The sequence below is a fragment of the Scyliorhinus torazame genome, chromosome 8, assembly GCF_047496885.1.
Source record: "Scyliorhinus torazame isolate Kashiwa2021f chromosome 8, sScyTor2.1, whole genome shotgun sequence".
NCBI lineage: Eukaryota > Metazoa > Chordata > Chondrichthyes > Carcharhiniformes > Scyliorhinidae > Scyliorhinus > Scyliorhinus torazame.
This window is the reverse complement of record NC_092714.1, coordinates 162,655,719-162,679,050: the sequence shown is the minus strand read 5'-3', so window position 1 is coordinate 162,679,050 and position 23,332 is coordinate 162,655,719. Positions and strand designations below refer to the sequence as shown.

Genomic DNA, 23,332 nt, shown 5'->3' with positions numbered 1-23,332 from the left:
AAAAGGTGCAAGGTGACAGACCTCGCCTAGTGCATACCGAGGCACTCGACGATCACGGTGGGACCACTGACGACTGCGGTGGCGGCGCACCGCTTCCACCCTCGATGGCTCGAGCCTCTCCACTGGTTGGTGCATTCCTGCATGTTCCGACTCCAGAAGTGCAGCTTCAGGGAATCTCGGCTGCCTCCAGTGAACCTGTTGGGACTCCGGACGGGGGGCATCGACGGAAGGCAGACCGGACTCTAGATGGGGAGCAGCCAAGCGCCGACTCTGATTCGCGCACGCCAGACCTTGCTCCGGACGGGCGGTGTCGCGGCCTCGGTGATGGCACGCTCAGGGTGACGGCGGATGCCACAGCGACAGGGAATGGATCGCGTGGCAGTCCCACTGGGTCGGCAGTGGCAACCAGCACCGGCGGTCCAAGATGGACACACCAATTCGCGCCATCGCCAGACGTTGATGCGAGCAACAATTCTCTCTCCAAGGCGACATGCTTCGACGTTTCTCTGCGGCGTCGCCCTTCCGGCACAGCAGGTGGTCGGAACCAGCGTGCACGGTCTCGGCCAACTTCCACATCTGGCACAGTCATCGCCTTGCATGATATTAGTGATGGTGCTACTTCGATGGCAATGACCCATCGGCTACAAGATGCCGTCCACCACAAACATAAAAAGAAAAAAGACTCCACCTTGTTCCTGGCATGCAGGGCGGATGGATTGGTGCGTAGGCGCAATCAGCGAGCTTTGCGCCGCCTTCCACGCTCGCAACTGAACCGTACGCACACGCCGGATCCTCCACTGGTTCCCAAGGATGACTTCGTGGAGATGCCACGGATCATGCCCCTTCCATCGCCACCAGAACCAAACCACAGCCAAGGCAACACTAACAAAGATGTTGAATGTCATATTTGCATGAATGAAAAACCAAGCACTGCACGAAGTACAACAAATGGTAAAGTAGAGACTTCGGCAACAGCATCACCTCCAACAGTCCAAGGTGAACCAGTGTGACCCCAAATCTCCACAGCTGAACCGGCTTGAGGACCAGCCCATTCTTGAGGCGGTCACCCATTAGACTGGACTTATAACGCTGTTCAGACGTTCAAAAAGTCAAACACTTCTGTATTATAACCTGTTGTTGTTTATTGTTCCAGATATCGTCTGACCGGACCACTGTTCAAGTTTTTTTTTCTCTCGCATCCATGTTTTGTTATGGTACAACCTTGTTAGTGTGACGCACCCGACATCGCCCCATGTAAATAGTTACGTCATATACACACGCTGTACACAACACACGCACACACTCTTAGATGCACTCACGACACGATTATATTTATAACCACGTAGGCACATATCTTTGTAAAAAGGGGGGATGTCATGATATTCAAACACACACATCATGATAGACACACCAACAGACAAATCAGAACACACAACACCACAACCAATGACAGAAAGATATAAAAGCACAGACACGACCCCCGGTGGTCAGTATTAGCTGCAGAGGAGGACCAGGACAGACCTACTACACGACACACTCAGGGAGACAGCACGTGCAGAGTATCCAGAACGAACTGTATTATAAGAGTTAAAATAAAATAGAGTTGTACCACATACAACTGTGTTGGCTCATCTGTGCACCAGAGCACCCAACACCACAGTGCATACCATGTTTTTTGCAATATAGTCTGCCATCCCCCCTTTGCCCGCATGTGTGAATGTATGAACGCATCGGGCAATCCATGGGAGTAAAGATTTGGGTGCCACCATGCGGCCGTCATGATGAACCCATACTCCGTCATGGGTCTTTGTACATTGATTTTGTTCCCAGGTTGTAACCTCGTCAGGATTTGCCTGGGACTGGAAGGTCACAACATCATCAATTATAGGTGGGGAGGGGCAGCACGGTGGCGCAGTGGGTTAGCCCTCCAGCCTCACGGCGCTGAGGTCCCAGGTTCGATCCCGGCTCTGGGTCACTGTCCGTGTGGAGTTTGCACATTCTCCCCGTGTTTGCGCGGGTTTCGCCCTCACAACCCAAAGATGTGCAGGCTAGGTGGATTGACCACAATAAATTCCTTAATTGGAAAAAATGAATTGGGTACACTAAATTTTTTTTAAATTGTAGGTGGGGAATTAACAGGCTTGGTATCTCTTGAAACATAGGCAGTTACTTGCGCACACGTGTCTGATCATGCTGCCTGTTTTGCAGGTTCTTCTGCCCTCCCATTTCCTATTGGAATTTTGTCTTTATATCCTGTTGTGGGCCTGGCATTTTAAAGTTGCCAATTGCTTTGGGGTCTGAATTGCCCGTAAAAGGCTGTCACAAATTTTGCATCTTTAGTATCTGGAAGGGTGGCTGCCTCTATGGTTTCATGGGGTGACACAATAGCATAGCCAGAGCAGCATTTTCCTTTCTGATTTCTGAGTGCTGACCCATCTACAAAATATGTTAACTCTGGGTTGGTCAGGGGTACCTCGCCGAGGTCTGCACGTGACTTAGTTACTAGGTGGGTAACCGCCTCACAACAGTGAGGTGTGCCGTCGTCAGTGTTGGGTAGTAGGGTAGCAGGGTTGAGGGTTGTACTTTGCTTAATAGTTAGATTAGTGATTGTCAAAAGTTCTACCTCATACCTAATTGTCCGTGCCGGATTCCGGTCAGGTGCGGGGTTGCGCATTTAGTGAGAAGTTTGGCGGAGTGGGGCACATGGAGAGTGGTCTGGTGATTCAGGGTGATCGCCTGGGCTTGTTGTACTGCATAGGGCTGGCAAGCAGCCCGTCAAGCCTCTTGCCACTGGGTCTAATTGAGTGCTAAAATATGCGACTGGTCTCTGTTTGCCTCCATGATCCTGGGTGAGCACAGATTGGGTGAATCCTGATTTATGCCGCACTATTCACCTTAATCACTAATGTTGGCTCATCATATGGATCTATAGACACCAGGGACAGTTCTCGTTGTCAATTCTGGTGACCCTCCCTGCCCCAGAGATCCTGGACCGAATAGTTCTCCTGCGGGCGGCTGGTATGTGTCCACCCCTCCCACAGCCTCTTCCATTATGCTGGTTCCAATTCTGTTGGTAATGGGGTTTTAGTTGGGGACAATCATTCACCCAATGGCCTAGTTGTCTGCAGTTGTGACAACCCTCATGGCTTGTCTGTGGGCATTCCCTGGCCCAGTGTGTCCCACGTGGTCCCCTGTAACCTCCAAATCCTCTCCTTTGTTTAAATCTCCCTCGACCCCTTTGTGGTTGGTGGTGTGGGTTTTGGGGAAACTGGGCGTATTCTCCCGTTACCTTCTGCAAAAGTCCAGTAGTTCGTTCAAACAGGACTGTATTCTTACTCTTAGACTCCCTACTCCTTTCTTCTATGTTTCGGAGCATGGTGACTACTTTAGTTAGGGATTCTTGCTTTCAGCCGAGGCAGATTAATTTCAGGGAAGATCCTAAATCAGGTTGCAGACCGTTGACGATGGCACTAAGAGTGGGCCCTTCTGGTGCGGGTGTAGTTAGCCCAGAGTATTGTTCCATGAGTCCCTCTACCCTTTGGGCATAATCCTGGACATTTTCGTCCTTTCTCTGTGTCACCTCCATTATCTTGGACCAATTTGTCATTTTGGGGAAGGTTTCATGGAGGGCCTTATAGCAATCTGTCCAAAAGTTAACAGATGGTGTCGTGGTTGGTCAGGCATTTGGGCTCTCTCGATGGGTTTTAAAACCTTGGAATTTGATTTCAAAATCTTTGAACCGGCCTTTAGCCGAGCCTTAATAAGTATTTCTCCATCTAAAATGGCAGAGAACAATGTTTTTAAGTTGGTCCAGTGCTTTCTCGAACTCAGTCTCAGGGTTTCCCATTTCCTCCACCAAAAGCCTCAACTCTGCATTTGTCCATGGTCAATGCGAGGGCATTGGTTGGCCGTCTGGGCCACTGGGAAAATATCGTAAAGGCATTTGCAGTCCATACTGTGTACCCAACCTCGTGGTGCTGGATGGTAATGATTCCTGCCTGCCTTCTGCTCCGTTTGGCGCGCTTGTTAGTAAGCTAGCATTGTCTGATGGGGGAGGGGTTGGCAGCGGTAACACTGGGAGGCTTTCCTCAACTAAAGGCAGTTGGGACAGTGGCAGCAGGGGTGGCATGTATGGTGGTGGGACTTCTAACCATATTGCTGCATTTCTTGCTCATCGCTACTTGACCATTGCGGCGCAGTGGCTCGGCATTGAGCCATCTTCCTGGAACTTTGTGTCCCTTTTTGTCCTTATTCGGGGTTGCCTTATGGCTATCTTCTACACTCTTTTCTCTGCGTCTTTCTGCCTCTCTCTTCCAATCCCCAAATGCTGACCAATTTACCTTTTTTCCTTTACGCCCTGGATCCCTACCCATCAGGCATTCTTCTAGACCTTCCAGTCTTTCTAAGTTAAATGATCCGTCGGGCAGGAATGGCCTATTCCCCCCTTTTGTCCATTTTACCCAATGTTTTAAATGGCCTACAGATAACTGGCCACAATTCTGGAGCATAAAACTGGCTGGTGTGCCCTTTGGTGGTTTTACTTGCTCCGGTTCCCATTATTTCAACCTGGGGTGATACATAGTTTAAACTCTAGTATTGCTTATTCCTTAGTTCAGGCTGTTGCAGTTTACAGGAGTTACAACAGTTCTTAAACATACATATAACTTACAAATACTTATGCTTTCACTAATTACACGATAAATTCACAATCTACGTTGTTCGCCACTACAGATCAAGTCCTTACTTATACAATTCTAACTTATCTAAACTTATGGCCGAATCCTTCTTGGGTGTCCCCGACAACCCTCAGTACAAATACTGCCAACTTTGAATGTGTTCCCAACACGTGTTGCAGTACGCACGGTTACCTTTTATATTTTTCTCTCTTTCACGCCCTCGACGTGTAGGCTGTCCGTGACAAAGCCTTTTACTCTTTTTAACTGTGGAGTTACTTTCAGGACCTGTGTTTTCTAAAACCCTGCTCTCTTTGTTTTAATCTGCAAGAGAAAATGTTTTAAAAAAGGAACCAGGCCCTGGTTCTTACTGATCGCTGTATCTGAGCCAGCAGGAGTAGAATGTGCTTGACCTAGGCAACCGCTAGGAAAATCCCAAAGTATAAAATTATACTTGTAGCCACTTAGGGTTTTCCCCTCAGCCGTCCACCAAGCACTTACCTTCGTCCGCTCCTACTGGGGTCAGAATAAGTGATCTCAGTGGAATCTCCAAATTGCTGTCGAAATCTTTAACATCTGAGTAAGATGTTTCAATTGAAAGAAGTGTAACAGATAACACACAGTTAAAGTTGAATGATTTTACTTGTCACAAGGAGACCGTTGGAATCAAGGGTCGCAGCAGGCACACTGAGGAACAAAAGGGACGTAAAGAAGCCCATCCCCCTCACAGGTGATACATTGATAATTGCTGAGCCTTTCAGTTGGCTTACACAGAGACAAAGGTACAATTCCAATACAAAGGAGAGGTGATCAGTGGCGTCAATGTCCTCTGCAGTAATACTAGAGATGAATACATATTAGGAATACAAAGGCCGTGCTAATCGACTGACGTCACTGGTTTCGATGGTGCTGTTATAGAACAATGGTGTGTGTGTGTGTCTCAATACAAAATGGATTGATCTTGGAAGAAACCGATTAAACTCCAGACAACGTAATCACGTTACAGGGGGCCATCTGTCTGTTGACTGAATTAATGAGGTAGTAAAGCAATTCACAATGGGACCTTTTAAGACTTTATGTCATGTAACCCATGAGGCTGCAAAACGGCCATGTTAGGTTTCCACACTGCACTCCAGCAGGACTGGGGCCAATATCCTCACAGCAGCATTCGCTAGTACTGTGACGGAGGGTTTAAACCAGAGTGGCAGGGAGGATGGGAACCTGATCATGGAGACACAAGAGAAGGAAAAAGGGATAGAAATGAAAGATAGGAAAGTAGAAAGCAAAACTGAAAAGCAGAGGAAATGAGTGCTGGTCGTAAACACGATCATTGTACAAAACAGGGTTTGCCTGTTACCCAATGCCGGCAAGAGATCCACGATTGTGCAAAGAATATAGTGTCGTCAAAAGAACTTCAGATGCTCCAGTCCCCCGCTTACAGCGGTATCGAAGGCTGCACCCCATGCGAAGGGGAGGATGCAAATGGGTCAAAATGACCCATTTGCTTTCTATTAATTGGCTGGGCACTGGATTCTCCAGTCCTCTGGGCCAGGATTTGTGCAGGTGGACTTACTGTGGGCCAAGGGGGTGAGTCTTCAAGGTAAGTGTCCCCAAAGTCAATCAGAAGGCCCCCCTCCCCAACAATGCAAATTCTATCCACCCCCTCCCACCAATACCCCCCCCTAACCAGAGGCCCCCACCGGAGACCACCAGCCTTATAACAGAGACCAGGGAGCCTTATAACAGAGAACCCCCCACAACAGAAAACATTGCCTGGAAGCTAAAGACCAGTCCAGACAGAAACAGTGAAAAAAAAATCACTACTTTAAAACTCACTTGTCCCTTACAGCTGCTGCCTCAAGCAGAGAAAGCAGCAGCTCTAATTTCCTCGAAAGAGGAAACCACATCACCAGTGTTTAAATCACCCTCGGATCCTTTGATCTGCAAGGATTTTATTCACATCACAGAGAAATAACTTTTACTCGGCTGTGATTGACAGCTTCCAGACAGCCAGATGTCTGGTTGTTTAATTTAATTTCCTTTCACACTTGAATGGATCTGAAGTACCCTGCTGTGAAACTAACCTCAAAGTTTATAAGCATATAGCTATGATTGACAGCTCATGACCACATCAAAAGTGCGTTCTGCTGAGAAAAAGAGGAAGTGAATGCACAGAGCATTCTCACGAACACGGATGAATTTAACAACAGAAGTAGTCCTTCACGGGTAAAATATTATTGTGATTACAGTGACAGCTGCAAGGTGAGTATCTAGGTGTAGAATCTATCTCGTTGGAGCAAAGGAACAACAAACTCCCCCTCCTCCTTTGCCTAATTTAATGCCCTTACCAACAGGGGCCCCAGGACCCTAAAAAACCTTTTATAAAATTCTACCAGAGCTTTCCCCGTCCGCATCACCCCCATACCCTCCATCACCTCCACCAATCCACGAATCCAACAGGCGCTCTCAGCCCCTCTACCAGGTCTTCCTTCACCTTGGGGAACTCCAACCCATCTAAAAAATGCCTCATTCCCTCCACCTGGCTGGGGGATCTGAATCATATAGCCTCTTGTAAAAGTCCTCAAATACCCCATTCACTCCCACCGGTCTAAGACCATATTTCCGCTCCTATCCTTCCCTTTTCCGATCTCGCCCGCCGCCTCCTGCTTCCTCAATCTCCTACTCTCATTTTTCCCATATTCATAGATTGTCCCCCTGGCATTCCTCAGTTGCCCTACTACCTTACCTGTAGACACCGGTCCAAACTCCATCTGGTGTTTATGCCGCTCTTTCAACAGCCCAGCCTCCGAGGTCTCCGAATACCTCCTATCAACCTGTTGGACCTTATCCACCAGCTTTGCCATCTCAGCCCGCTCCGTCTTGTCCCTATGCGCCCGTATCGATATAACATCCACCCTGACCACTGCCTTCAGCGCCTCCCATAGCATGGCGGCCGAGACCTCACCCGTATCATTCAGCTCCACATACCCCCGAATTGTTCCCCTCACAAACTTCATCTGCTAATAATCCCACGTCTATTTCCACTGCACGCTGCCCCAACTCCCCGATCCAGTTGCAAATCCACCCAATGGGGCGCATGGTCCGAGACTATAATCGCCAAGTGTTCCGAGCCGACCATCCCGCCATAAATCTTATCCATCTCAAAGTAGTCGATCTGGGAGTACACCCTATGTACATGGGAGAAGAACGAAAATTCCTACGTCCTCGGTCTTCCAAACTCCCATGGGTCCACTCCTCCCTTGCACTCCATAAACCCTTCCAATTCCCTCGCCATCGCCAATACCCTCCTCGACCGCAGACTCGACTGATCCAATTTTGGCTCAATAATCATCATGAAATCACCCCCTCCCATTATCAGCCAGTGCGAGTCCAGGCCCAGGATCTTCCCCAGCACACATCTCATGAATTCAATATCGTCCCAATTTGGGGCATAAAGGTTCACCATGACCACTGGCATTCCCTCCAATTTCCTACTCACCATTACGAACTTTCCATCCAAGGCTGCTACTATATTCCCCACCTCAAACTCTATCCGCTTATTTATTAGGATCACCACCCCACGCATCTTCATATCTAATCCTGAGTGGAAGACTTGACGTATCCAACCTTTCCTTAGCCGGGTCTGATCCTCGATCTTCTGGTGTATTTCCTGCAAGAATGCCACATCCGCCTTTAAGCTCCTCAAATGCGCAAACATGCGGGACCTCTTCCCATTCAGTCCTCTCACATTCCATGAGAGCCCCCGGCCCGCATTCTGCAACCCTCCAGGCCCGCCCTCGGATGGCCGTCATCCACCCCCTTCTTATCATACTTCAACAGCTCCCTGAGAACAGTCTCCCTCCCCAAATAAAACAACAATTCCAACCCCCCCCCCAACACACTAATCACCTGCTCACCCTCCACTGCGCTCCCATGAATTATCCGACCCAGCTAGCCTGGCAGCCTCTGCTCATGGTGCCGAACATCCGACTGAATCCCCTCCCCCCCCCGCTCACACTCTCCCATGGTGCAAACAATAATAACAATAAGAAAGAAAGAGAAAAAGGAGAATAGCACACAGGGAACAAAAGGGTGCACCCACCCAGCATCTCGCGAGAGAACCCCGCAAAAAAAAAAGAGTGAAAAAGGGTTCTCCTCCGAGCCGCCCTCAAAGAGGAACAGGAAAATAACAAGTCGTGGTCCACATTGGCACTTACGACATAGGTAGGAAAGGGGACAAGGATGTCAGGCAGGCTTTCAGGGAGCTAGGATAGAAGCTCAGAACTAGAACAAACAGAGTTGTTATCACTGGGTTGTTGCCCGTGCCACGTGATAGTGAGATGAGGAATAGGGAGAGAGAGCAATTAAACACGTGGCTACAGGGATGGAGCAGGCGGGAGGGATTCAGGTTTCTGGATAACTGGGGCTCTTTCTGGGGAAGGTGGGACCTCTACAGACAGGATGGTCTCATTTGCCTGTCTCAAATGAGGCAGTGGGGAAGGGAACACTGACAAAGGAGAGTACTTGCAGGCACGGAGAGGGGTTGAAGTGTGTATACTTCAACGCAAGAAGCATCAGGAATAAGGTGGGTGAACTTAAGGCATGGATCGGTACTTGGGACTACGATGTGGTGGCCATCACGGAAACTTGGATAGAAGAGGGGCAGAAATGGTTGTTGGAGGTCCCTGGTTATAGATGTTTCAATAAGATTAGGGAGGGTGGTAAAAGAGGTGGGGGGTGGCATTATTAATTAGAGATAGTATAACAGCTGCAGAAAGGCAGTTCGAGGAGTATCAGCCTACTGAGGTAGTATGGGTTGAAGTCAGAAATAGGAAAGGAGCAGTCACCTTGTTAGGAGTTTTCTATAGGCCCCCCAATAGTAGCAGAGATGTGGAGGAACAGATTGGGAAACAGATTTTGGAAAGGTGCAGAAGTCATAGGGTAGTAGTCATGGGCGACTTTAACTTCCCAAATATTGAGTGGAAACTCTTTAGATCAAATAGTTTGGATGGGGTGGTGTTTGTGCAGTGTGTCCAGGAAGCTTTTCTAACGCAGTATGTAGATTGTCCGACCAGAGGAGGGGCAATATTGGATTTAGTACTGGGTAATGAGCCAGGGCAAGTGATAGATTTGTTAGTGGGGGAGCATTTTGGAGATAGTGACCACAATTCTGTGACTTTCACTTTAGTAATGGAGAGGGATAGGTACGTGCAACAGGGCAAGGTTTACAATTGGGGGAAGGGTAAATACGATGTTGTCAGACAAGAATTGAAGTGCATAAGTTGGGAACATAGGCTGGCAGGGAAGGACACAAATGAAATGTGGAACTTGTTCAAGGAACAGGTGCTACGTGTCCTTGATATGTATGTCCCTGTCAGGCAGGGAAGAGATGGTCGAGTGAGGGAACCATGGTTGACAAGAGAGGTTGAATGTCTTGTTAAGAGGAAAAAGGTGACTTATGTAAGGCTGAGGAAACAAGGTTCAGACAGGGCATTGGAGGGATACAAGATAGCCAGGAGGGAACTGAAGAAAGGGATTAGGAGAGCTAAGAGAGGGCATGAACAATCTTTGGTGGGTAGGATCAAGGAAAACCCCAAGGCCTTTTACACATATGTGAGAAATATGAGAATGACTAGAGCGAGGGTAGGTCCGATCAAGGACAGTAGCGGGAGATTGTGTATTGAGTCTGAAGAGATAGGAGAGGTCTTGAACGAGTACTTTTCTTCTGTATTTACAAATGAGAGGGGCGATATTGTTGGAGAGGACAGTGTGAAACAGATTGGTAAGCTCGAGGAAATACTTGTTAGGAAGGAAGATGTGTTGGGCATTTTGAAAAACTTGAGGATAGACAAGTCCCCCGGGCCTGACGGGATATATCCAAGGATTCTATGGGAAGCAAGAGATGAAATTGCAGAGCCGTTGGCAATGATCTTTTCGTCCTCACTGTCAACAGGGGTGGTACCAGGGGATTGGAGAGTGGCGAATGTCGTGCCCCTGTTCAAAAAAGGGACTAGGGATAACCCTGGGAATTACAGGCCAGTTAGTCTTACTTCGGTGGTAGGCAAAGTAATGGAAAGGGTACTGAAGGATAGGATTTCTGAGCATCTGGAAAGACACTGCTTGATTAGGGATAGTCAGCACGGATTTGTGAGGGGTAGGTCTTGCCTTACAAATCTTATTGAATTCTTTGAGGAGGTGACCAAGCATGTGGATGAAGGTAAAGCAGTGGATGTAGTGTACATGGATTTTAGTAAGGCATTTGATAAAGTTCCCCATGGTAGGCTTATGCAGAAAGTAAGGAGGCATGGGATAGTGGGAAATTTGGCCAGTTGGATAACGAACTGGCTAACCGATAGAAGTCAGAGAGTGGTGGTGGATGGCAAATATTCAGCCTGGATCCCAGTTACCAGTGGCGTACCGCTGGGTCCTCTGCTGTTTGTGATTTTCATTAATGACTTGGATGAGGGAGTTGAAGGGTGGGTCAGTAAATTTGCAGATGATACGAAGATTGGTGGAGTTGTGGATAGTAAGGAGGGCTGTTGTCGGCTGCAAAGAGACATAGATAGGATGCAGAGCTGGGCTGAGAAGTGGCAGATGGAGTTTAACCCTGAAAAGTGTGAGGTTGTCCATTTTGGAAGGACAAATATGAATGCGGAATACAGGGTTAACGGTAGAGTTCTTGGCAATGTGGAGGAGCAGAGAGATCTTGGGGTCTATGTTCATACATCTTTGAAAGTTGCCACTCAAGTGGATAGAGCTGTGAAGAAGGCCTATGGTGTGCTCGCGTTCATTAACAGAGGGATTGAATTTAAGAGCCGTGAGGTGATGATGCAGCTGTACAAAACTTTGGTAAGGCCACATTTGGAGTACTGTGTACAGTTCTGGTCGCCTCATTTTAGGAAGGATGTGGAAGCTTTGGAAAAGGTGCAAAGAAGATTTACCAGGATGTTGCCTGGAATGGAGAGTAGGTCTTACGAGGAAAGGTTGAGGGTGCTAGGCCTTTTCTCATTAGAACGGAGAAGGATGAGGGGCGACTTGATAGAGGTTTATAAGATGATCAGGGGAATAGATAGAGTAGACAGTCAGAGACTTTTTCCCCGGGTGGAACAAACCATTACAAGGGGACATAAGTTTAAGGTGAAAGGTGGAAGATATAGGAGGGATATCAGAGGTAGGTTCTTTACCCAGAGAGTAGTGGGGGCATGGAATGCACTTCCTGTGGAAGTAGTTGAGTCGGAAACATTAGGGACCTTCAAGCAGCTATTGGATAGGTACATGGATTACGGTAAAATGATATAGTGTAGATTTATTTGTTCTCAAGGGCAGCACGGTAGCATTGTGGATAGCACAATTGCTTCACAGCTCCAGGGTCCCAGGTTCGATTCCGGCTTGGGTCACTGACTGTGCGGAGTCTGCACGTCCTCCCCGTGTCTGCGTGGGTTTCCTCCGGGTGCTCCGGTTTCCTCCCACAATCCAAAGATGTGCAGGTTAGGTGAATTGGCCAATGATAAATTGCCCTTAATGTCCAAATTGACCTTGGTGTTGGGTGAAGGTGTTGAGTTTGGGTAGGGTGCTCTTTCCAAGAGCCGGTGTGGACTCAAAGGGCCGAGTGGCCTCCTTCTGCACTGTAAATTCAATGATAATCTATGATTAATCTAGGACAAAGGTTCGGCACAACATCGTGGGCCGAAGGGCCTGTTCTGTGCTGTATTTTCTATGTTCTATGTTCTATGTTCTATGTCGCAGGAGGGGGCCAGTGTTCAGGTAGGTGGTTTGAAGTGTGTCTACTTCAATGCCAGGAGTATACGAAATAAGGTAGGGGAACTGGCAGCATGGGTTGGTACCTGGGACTTCGATGTCGTGGCCATTTCGGAGACATGGATAGAGCCGGGACAGGAATGGATGTTGCAGGTTCCGGGGTTTAGGTGTTTTAGTAAGCTCAGAGAAGGAGGCAAAAGAGGAAGAGGTGTGGCGCTGCTGGTCAAGAGCAGTATTACGGTGGCGGAGAGGATGCTAGATGGGGACTCATCTTCCGAGGTAGTATGGGCTGAGGTTAGAAACATGAAAGGAGAGGTCACACTGTTGGGAGTCTTCTATAGGCCTCCAAATAGTTCTAGGGATGTAGAGGAAAGGATGGCGAGGATGATCCTGGATAAGAGCGAAAGTAACAGGGTAGTTATCATGGGAGACTTTAACTTTCCAAATCTTGACTGGAAAAGATATAGTTCGAGTACATTAGATGGGTCGTTTTTTGTACAGTGTGTGCAGGAGGGTTTCCTGACACCATGGCGTCATTCTCCGACCCCCCGCCGGGACGGAGAATGGCCGTTGGCCGCCGTGAATCCCACCCCCGCCGAAGTCTCCGGTGCCGGAGGTTGGGCGGGGGCGGGAATCGGGCCGCGCCGGTTGGCGGGACCCCCCGCTGGATTCTCCGGCCCGGATGGGCCGAAGTCCCGCCCAGAAATTGCCTGTCCCGCCGGCGTAAATCAAACCTGGTATTTACCGGCGGGACCAGGTGGCGTGGGCGGGCTCCGGGGTCCTGGGGGGGGGCACGGGGCAATCTGACCCCGGGGGGTGCCCCCACGATGGCTGGCCCGCGATCGGGGCCTACCGATCCGCGGGCGGGCCTGTGCCGTGGGGGCACTCTTTCCCTTCCGCCTCCGCTACGGCCTCCTCCATGGCGGAGGCGGAAGAGACTCTCCCCACTGCGCATGCGCGGGAAACTGACAGCGGCCGCTGACGCTCCCACGCATGCGCCGGGAAACTGTCAGCGGCCGCTGACGCTCCCGCGCATGCGCCGCATTTCCGCGCCAGCTGGCGGGGCAACAAACGCCATTTCCGCCAGCTGGCGGGGCGGAAATCCCTCCGGCGTCGGCCTAGCCCCTCAATGTTGGGGCTAGGCCGCCAAAGATGCGGAGCATTCCGCACCTTTGGACCGGCGCGATGCCCCTCTGATTGACGCCGTGTTTGGCGCCAGTCGGCGGACATCGCGCCGTTGGGGGAGAATTTTGCCCAATATGTTGTCAGGCCAACAAGAGGCGAGGTCACGTTGGATTTGGTTTTGGGTAATGAACCAGGCCAGGTGTTGGATTTGGAGGTAGGAGAGCACTTTGGGGACAGTGACCACAATTTGGTGACGTTTACGTTAATGATGGAAAGGGATAAGTATACATCGCAGGGCAAGAGTTATAGCTGGGGGAAGGGCAATTATGATGCCATTAGACGTGACTTGGGGGGGATAAGGTGGAGAAGTAGGCTGCAAGTGTTGGGAACACTGGATAAGTGGAGCTTGTTCAAGGATCAGCTGCTGCATGTTCTTGATAAGTATGTACCGGTCAGGCAGGGAGGAAGGCGTAGAGCGAGGGAACCGTGGTTTACCAAAGAAGTGGAATCTCTTGTTAAGAGGAAGAAGGAGGCCTATGTGAAGATGAGGTGTGAAGTTTCAGTTGGGGCGATGGATAGTTACAAGGTAGTGAGGAAGGATCTAAAGAGAGAGCTAAGACGAGCAAGGAGGGGACATGAGAAGTATTTGGCAGGTAGGATCAAGGAAAACCCAAAAGCTTTCTATAGGTATGTCAGGAATAAGCGAATGACTAGGGAAAGAGTAGGACCAGTCAAGGACAGGGATGGGAAGTTGTGTGTGGAGGCTGAAGAGATAGGCGAGATACTAAATGAATATTTTTCGTCAGTATTCACTCAGGAAAAAGATAATGTTGTGGAGGAGAATGCTGAGAGCCAGGCTAATAGAATAGATGGCATTGAGGTACGTAGGGAAGAGGTGTTGGCAATTCTGGACAGGCTGAAAATAGATAAGTCCCCGGGTCCTGATGGGATTTATCCTAGGATTCTCTGGGAGGCCAGGGAAGAGATTGCTGGACCTTTGGCTTTGATTTTTATGTCATCATTGGCTACAGGAATAGTGCCAGAGGACTGGAGGAGAGCAAATGTGGTCCCTTTGTTCAAAAAGGGGAGCAGAGACAACCCCAGCAACTATAGACCGGTGGGCCTCACGTCTGTAGTGGGTAAAGTCTTGGAGGGGATTATGAGAGACAAGATTTATGATCATCTAGATAGGAATAATATGATCAGGAATAGACAGCATGGCTTTGTGAAGGGTAGGTCATGCCTCACAAACCTTATCGAGTTCTTTGAGAAGGTGACTGAACAGGTAGACGAGGGTAGAGCAGTTGATGTGGTGTATATGGATTTCAGCAAAGCGTTTGATAAGGTTCCCCACGGTAGGCTATTGCAGAAAATACGGAGGCTGGGGATTGAGGGTGATTTCGAGATGTGGATCAGAAATTGGCTAGCTGAAAGAAGACAGAGGGTGGTGGTTGATGGGAAATGTTCAGAATGGAGTTCAGTTACAAGTGGAGTACCACAAGGATCTGTTCTGGGGCCGTTGCTGTTTGTCATTTTTATCAATGACCTAGAGGAAGGCGCAGAAGGGTGGGTGAGTAAATTTGCAGACGATACTAAAGTCGGTGGTGTTGTCGACAGTGTGGAAGGATGTAGCAGGTTACAGAGGGATATAGATAAGCTGCTGAGCTGGGCTGAGAGGTGGCAAATGAAGCTTAATGTAGAGAAGTGTGAGGTGATTCACTTTGGAAGGAATAACAGGAATGCGGAATATTTGGCTAATGGTAAAGTTCTTGGAAGTGTGGATGAGCAGAGGGATCTAGGTGTCCATGTACATAGATCCCTGAAAGTTGCCACCCAGGTTGATAGGGTTTTGAAGAAGGCCTATGGAGTGTTGGCCTTTATTGGTAGAGGGATTGAGTTCTGGAGTCAGGAGGTCATGTTGCAGCTGTACAGAACTCTGGTACGGCCGCATTTGGAGTATTGCGTACAGTTCTGGTCACCGCATTATAGGAAGGACGTGGAAGCTTTGGAGCGGGTGCAGAGGAGATTTACCAGGATGTTGCCTGGTATGGAGGGAAAATCTTATGAGGAAAGGCTGATGGACTTGAGGTTGTTTTCGTTGGAGAGAAGAAGGTTAAGAGGAGACTTAATAGAGGCATACAAAATGATCAGGGGGTTGGATAGGGTGGACAATGAGAGCCTTCTCCCGCGGATGAAAATGGCTGGCACGAGGGGACATAACTTTAAACTGAGGGGTAATAGATATAGGACAGAGGTCAGAGGTAGGTTCTTTACGCAAAGAGTAGTGAGGCCGTGGAATGCCCTACCTGCTACAGTAGTGAACTCGCCAACATTGAGGGCATTTAAAAGTTTATTGGATAAACATATGGATGATAATGGCATAGTGTAGGTTAGATGGCTTTTGTTTCGGTGCAACATCGTGGCCCGAAGGGCCTGTACTGCGCTGTATCGTTCTATGTTCTATGTTCTAACTGTAGATAAAAAACTTCCCAACAAGGGGGGGCAGAGAGAACCACCATCCCCAAACACTTACTCCAAAGTTCAATGTTCTCCTTCTCCTACCAGTCCATTGTCTCTAGCAAACTCCATTACCTCCTCCAGTGTTACAAAGTAATACTCACAACCATTGTGGGTCACCCAGAGGCGGGCCGGGTACAACATCCCGAACTTCACCGCCTTCTTAAAGATGGGCAGTTGGAACCCGCACTCCTCTTGGCCAGTCCCACATCCAGGTTCTGATATAACCGGAGCTCATTACCCTCCCAGGTACATCTCCTCGTCTGCCTTGCCCACTTCAAGATCTTTTCCTTAACAACAGATCGATGTAACCTGTGGTGAAAACATTCAGGGCAACTGTCTCCTTGATGGCCACTGGGAATAGGTGTCCTCCCCCATACCCCCATGGTGCCAGGTGCACCATGATCTGACAGATATGTCGCACTGTCCCCCTGCACAGCCGGAGTCTCCGATAGCGAGCCCGGTCTGGCAGATCCTCGAATGATGGGCACTGCCAGGACATCCAAACCCTCATACGGTGCCTCCATCCCATCTCTTCCTCGGCCTGTTGATGGGGCCGGCTCTTCATCCTCACCGGCTTGCTCCTGTGCCTCTGGGGTATGTTCCATTGCTGCATGGGCCTCCACTCTGGCTCATACAGCCTCAGTGCATCCCCCAGGGCTGCGGCAAGTAGGATGAAGGCCACCATTTGTGGTTGAATTCCGAAGTCCACTGCTTGGAGGGGGGTGAAAGTCAGACATGTTACCATGGTGTGTACCCCATACCCAACCAGGTTCCTGCCCATCCCCTTCCACTCTTCCCTCCACATCCCTTGCCCCATTGGTGACCTTCATCATGGAGGCCTCTGACCCTGGCGCACGTCCCTGCTGCCAGGGGTACCGGTGGCTGGTTCTACCCATGCCAACGGTACATTCCTCAGTGCCCTCTCACAGGGGCTACCTGTAGCACCTGCTGCCCCGCCAGCGGGTGGTGACCAATTGGGAGGAGGGGGGAGATCGGGGTGTTGGTGGGTGGAGGGATGAGTGGAATGCAGCAGTGGTGTGGTATATGCACCCATACAGCCGGTGTCACTCTGCACAACCACAGGCCACGGTGGGCAGTCAGTGGTGAGTGCAGCAAGATGGCATCCTCGCAGGCCACATTAATGGTGTTCCGAGCCTGCACACCCCGGTCCCTTGGGGGTCCACCCCAACCCCATGGCCCATCCCCTGATTTCCCCCCACTGCCCTGCCCAGACAGGCAGACGTTCCCCTCTGCAGCCCACGGGCGCGCCTCTGCATGTCCTACCGCCCTCTTCGGGCACAGTGCATGTTTCCGATTTTTGAAACCCAAGTGAAACACACCATCGGTAATTCCACCCAGCAGAGGTGGAGCATTTCAGAGGCCCCGAAGAATACCGGGTCAGTCCCGCTGATGATATGCGAATGACATTTACTGTACATGAGTAGAACGCATTGACGTTGCTGTTGAGGCACCGGAGCATGGCATTCTGGCAGGCGCCGGCCACAATTTTGGCTTCACAACCAATGCTTTATAATAATCTTTATTGTCACAAGTAGGCTAACATTAACACTGCAATGAAGTTACTGTGAAAACCCCCCGTGTCAGCACATTCCGGTGCCTGTTTGGGTACACAAAGGGAGAATTCAGAATGTCCAAAATACTTGACAGCACGTCTTTCGGGACTTCTGGGAGGAAACCGGAGCACCCGGAAGAAACCCACGCTGACACAGGGAGAGCGGGCAGACTCCACACAGATAGTGATCCAAGCCGGAAATTGAAGCTGGGACCCTGGAGCTGTGAAGCAACTGTGCGACCGTGACGCCCACAAATTGATAAAGGCACTGCTGAGATTCAAAATCAGGATCTCCTGTTTACTATACAGGCGCTTTAACCAACTAAGCCACAGCGCCAACATTCAGCCTTTCCCGATTTCGCCGACAGAGACTCCCACTCATGATGTTTAGAATGAAGAATGCGCCAGCAACATTCCAAAGATTAATGAACAAGGTCATTTCTGGACTAAACAATTGTGCAGCGTACATTGACAATTTGGTGGTGTTCAGTCAAACAATAATATTTGAAACATGTAATTGTTCGAGCAACTATAGGAGGTTGGATAGGTGGTAAACGTGGCTGAAAGTGAATTTGCGAAAGCTAAAGCCACATTCTTGGGCCACACAGTTGGACACGGTCAGATGGCCTCACGGAATGTGAAAACAAAAGCTATTGGGGAGTTTACAATACCATCCATGAGAGAAGCAGAGATTTATGGGCATGGAGTGGTTTCTACTGGAAATTCATGCCAAATGTGAGCAGTTTTGTGCTCCATTGACAGAACATCTGAAAAAGCACAGGATATTTTAGTGGACAATAACGTGTCAGGACGCTTTTGACAATCTGGCCACCGCACCACTGTTGGCAAAATCTAAATATGCCAAGCTGTCAATTGAGGTGAGTGGTGTGGGCATTGGTTCTGCACTGTTGTAGGTGTTAGGATATCGCTGTAAAAACCTTTTGCCTGCCCTGTGTCCCCCTCTGTATCTCGTCCTGCTGCCTGCGTTGATCTACAGACTTCTGGTTAGCTGCTACCACCTTGCAGCACCATTTGGGATTTCTGTTAAACTACAGATTTTAAGCAGAGCAAGAATTTCCCTATCCTCCTGGACCAGGCCAATTCATCGCCTTTAGGATCTAAGAACATAAGAACTGGGAGCAGGAGTAGGCCATCTGGCCCCTCGAGCCTGCTCCGCCATTCAATGAGATCATGGCTGATCTTTTGTGGACTCAGCTCCACTTTCCGGCCTGAACACCATAACCCTTAATCCCTCTATTCTTCAAAAAATTATCTATCTTTATCTTAAAAACATTTAATGAAGGAGCCTCAACTGCTTCACTGGGCAAGAAATTTCATAGATTCACAACCCTTTGGGTGAAGAGGTTCCTCCTAAACTCAGTCCTAAATCTACTTCCCCTTATTTTGAGGCTATGCCCCCTAGTTCTGCTTTCACCCGCCAGTGGAAACAACCTGCCCGCATCTATCCTATCTATTTCCTTCATAATTTTATATGTTTCTATAAGGTCCCCCCTCATTCTTCTAAATTCCAACGAGTACTGTCCCAGTCTACTCAACCTCTCCTCGTAATCCAACCCCTTCAGCTCTGGGATTAACCTAGTGAATCTCCTCTGCACACCCTCCATCGCCAGTACGTCCTTTCTCAGGTAAGGAGACCAAAACTGAACACAATACTCCAGGTGTGGCCCCACTAACACCTTATACAATTGCAGCATAACCTCCCTAGTCTTAAACTCCATCCCTCTAGCAATGAAGGACAAAATTCCATTCGCCTTCTTAATCACCTGTTGCACCTGAAAACCAACTTTTTGCGAATCATGCACTGTGGCATCTGTGGCAGAACCGGTGATGTTGTTTGATATACTTGGCAAGCAGCCAATCGGTAATTTTCAACCTTCTCCTATCATAGCCTGTGGTTGGTGAAGCCAGTCAGAAACTTTCAGGAAAGGTGGGTCTTCTGGAGAATTTAATCTTTTATTCAGTTCTGTGAAGCAACCAGCTAGTAAGGACCCTGAAGGCTCTCTCTCACCGCAAGATGATTTTAAGAGGCATTCACGCCAAATACAGACAGCTATCAGAACTGGAAAAGAAATCTTGAATGTGAAAGAGCAAGTCATTTTCTCAAAAGTCAGTAAACGTGGAACTCTGTGTGTCAGGGCTGAGTTGAGCTCAAAATTGAAGTTTAAACTGAGAATATTCCTTAATCAACGGCCAGGGTTATGGTGTAGAGTTCAGACAAAGGAAACAAAACCTGACTTTGCACAGGCAGACTGGGGGCGGCACAATGGTGCAGTGGTTAGCACTGCTGCCTACGGCAATGAGGACCCGGGTTTGATCCCGGCCCCGGAGTTTTCACATTCTTCCCGTGTCTGCATGGGTTTCACCCCCACAACCCAAAGATGGACAGGTTAGGTGGATTGGTCACGCTAAATTGCCCCTCAATTGGGAACGCACCGATCTGAGCATCCTGTGTACAGCACCATCTGGTTTAAAGGGGCACAGACAGTTATCAGAAATACATACAACACCGTTAAAGACGGTCCGACGCATGCAGCCCAGGGGTTGGGTAGGTGGTGGCATCAGAGCGGCCATGGCGGATGGCACGGACGCTGGCATGTGGGACAGGGTGGGGGTTGCAGCCTACTCACCCTGGCCGCCCTGAGGAGGCTGTGGTGTTTCTTGCCGCACTGCATGCCAGTCCGGCGACATTGCCCATGGCGCTGACCACCTCTGCCACCTGCTTCCAGGCACAGTGAACGACCTTTTAAGTGCGCCTGCGGCGTGTGAATCTCATGAGTGCCAATCACGGACCTGACAAATCTGGCACTGTTTTTCCTGGAATTGATTGCGTTCCATGTGGTGACAGTGCTAGCCCATTTAAAGTAGCTGAATCGGTACAGGTGTTGCGCTGATTTTTCTGCCATAAAACGCCACATATCCTCCTTTTTCAAAGGATGCAGCGAGAACTTAAGTCATCAGCTTAAGTCCTTGGCAGAAATGTAACATTGAATGACAAAGCAAATGAGATTGTATGCGAAAATGGTGTGTCGCAAAGGTCGACCAGACTCGATGGGCCGAGTGTCCTAATTCTGCTCCTACGTCTCATGGTCTTATGGGTTGCGAAGGTCGGCCGGTTGGTAAAACTGGACCCCAGAATAAATGTTTGAAAATTACTGTTCCAGTGCATGAGTCAGAAAATGTTAGTGTGCAGATAAACAAGTAATCGATAAGGCTTATGGAATGCTATCCTTTATTATGAGAGAAATTTTACATAAATGTAAGGATGTCATGTGTCATTTACACAGGGCATTGGTGAGACTACACTGCGAATACTGTGCGCAGTTTTGGTCTCCTAATTTAAATTAGGATGTAAATGCATTGGAGGTGGGTCAGGTTGACACCTGAATGAACGGGTTGTCTTCATAAAATCATAGAAACTCTATATTGCAGAAGGAGGCTACACCAACCCTACAAAAGAGCACTCTTCCTAGGTCCACTCCTCCGACCATCCCTCCCTATTCCCATAACCCCTCAACCTTATAGACTCTTATAGAACACACAGTGCAGAAGGAGGCCATTCGGCCCATTGAGTCTGCACCGACCATTTAAGCCCTCACTTCCACCCTATCCCCGTAACCCAATAACCCCATTTAACCTTTTTGGACACGAAGGGCAATTTAGCTTGGCCAATCCACATAACCTGCACGTCTTTGGATTGTGGGAGGAAACTGGAGCACCCGGAGGAAACCCACGCAAACACGGGGAGAACGTGCAGACTCCGCACAGACAGTGACCCAGCGGGGAATTGAACCTGGGACCCTGGCACTGTGAAGCCACACTGCTAGCCACTTGTGCTACCGTGCTACCGAATTTGCATACCTGGACACTAAGGCAATTCACTTGGCCAATCCACCTAAGCTGCACATCTTTGGACTGTGGGAGGAAACCAGAACACCTGAACACCAGAACACCCGCACAGACAAAGGGAGAACATGGGAGAACATGCAAACAGGCAGTCACCCAAGGCCAGAAATGCGTTGTGAGGCAGCAGCGTTATGAGGAAAGGTTAGACAAACTGGGCTTGTTTCCACTGGAATTCTGAAGATGTGGGGTGACTTAATTGAAGTACATATGATCCGGAATGCTCTCGACAAGGTGAACTTAGAAAGGATGTTTCCTCTTATAGGTGAGTCCAGAATTATGGGGCATTCTTTTTCTTTGAGAAGGCTGTGCAACTTTGTAACTCTCTGCCTTAGATGGCGGTGGATATTTTTAAGGCGGAGGTAGATTGATTCCCTTGCCTAACAAGAATCCCCCTGCCCTAACAAGGGGCCAGATGAAACGTGGAATTCGAAGCACAAACAAATCCGTCATGATCTTATTGAATGGTGGAACAAACCTAAAGGGCCAAATGGCATACTTCTGCTCCTATTTTGTATATTTGTATATCTGATTTGTGTTACGCACAGGCAGCATAAGGATATCACTACCATAGTGGCAAGACACTTAGAAAATCATAATTGAATCAAGCAGAATCAACATGGTTTTATGAAATGGAATCATTTTGACTCCTTTATTATGGTTATTCAAGGACACAAAAGGAACAAAAGAGCAGAGATAAAGGAGAGAACAAGTAGATGCTGCGTATTTAGATTTTAAGAAGTAATTTGATAATTTGCCACATAAAAAGGTTACTGCACAAGATAAGAGTTCATGATGTTGGAAATGATATACACTCGCATGGATTGAGGTTTGGCACAGAAAGAAAAAACAGAGTTGGAAGAAATGGGTTCATTTTCAGATTGGCAAACTATAGTTCATAGAATGTCAAAGAAATCAGTGCTAGGGTTTCAATTACTTACAAGCCATATTAGTTGCTTGGATGAAAGGACTATAGGCAGACTTGCTGACAATACAAAGATTGGTTAGAAAAGCAAGTTGACGAGGAGGGTACAAAGAGTCGACAAAGGGTTGTTTAAGAGAATGGGCAAAGGTTTTGCACATGAAAGATGTCCACTTAGGTGCAGAGAATAGAAAAAACAGAATATTATTTAAATGGAGAGACTGCAGAATGCTTTGGTAGAGGGATGAGTGTCCTACGTGAATCATTTTTTAAAAAATTAACATGCAGATATAACAAGTTAAGGAGGGCAAATTAAATGGCTTTTATTGCAAGTTGAATGGAGTATAAAATCTTGCTACAATTGTACAGGGCATTGATGAGACCACACCCAGAGTACTTCATACAGTTTTAGTCTCCTTACTTAAGGAGAGACATAATTGCATTCAGTGCAGTTCAGAGAAGGTTGTGTAGGTTGATTCCTGGGATAAAGGGGTTGTCATATGAGGAAAAGTTGAGCAGATTTGGTCAATATTTATTGGAATTTTTAAGAAAGACAGAGATCTTATTGAAGCATCTTTGATTCTGAGGGGGTTTCGCAGGGTAGATGCTGAGACATTGATTCCCTTTGCAGAGGACATTTAGAATTCAGAACCGCTGTTTAATGATGTAGGTGAGGAGGAACTCTTCTCTGAAGTCTTTAGAATTCTCTGACACGGATAAAACTGGAGACTGAGTCATTGAATATTTTCAAGGCTTAATTAGACAGATTTTTGTTCGACAAGAGAGTCCAGGGTTATGGGGGCGTGTAGAGCAGGCAGGAAAGTGGAGTTAAGACCGCAA

At 48.4% G+C, this 23,332-nt stretch overlaps 1 protein-coding gene and 1 non-coding gene across 2 annotated transcripts in view; both read right to left on the bottom strand.

Moving 5' to 3' along the window:
• Positions 1-23,332, bottom strand: part of LOC140428891 (synaptonemal complex protein 2-like) — a 573,438-nt gene that overhangs the window by 425,540 nt on the left and 124,566 nt on the right. The gene's annotated exons all lie outside the window — the stretch shown is intronic.
• On the bottom strand, positions 17,913-17,986 carry trnat-agu (transfer RNA threonine (anticodon AGU)). The gene has a single exon. It is a non-coding gene; the product is annotated as a tRNA-Thr (tRNA).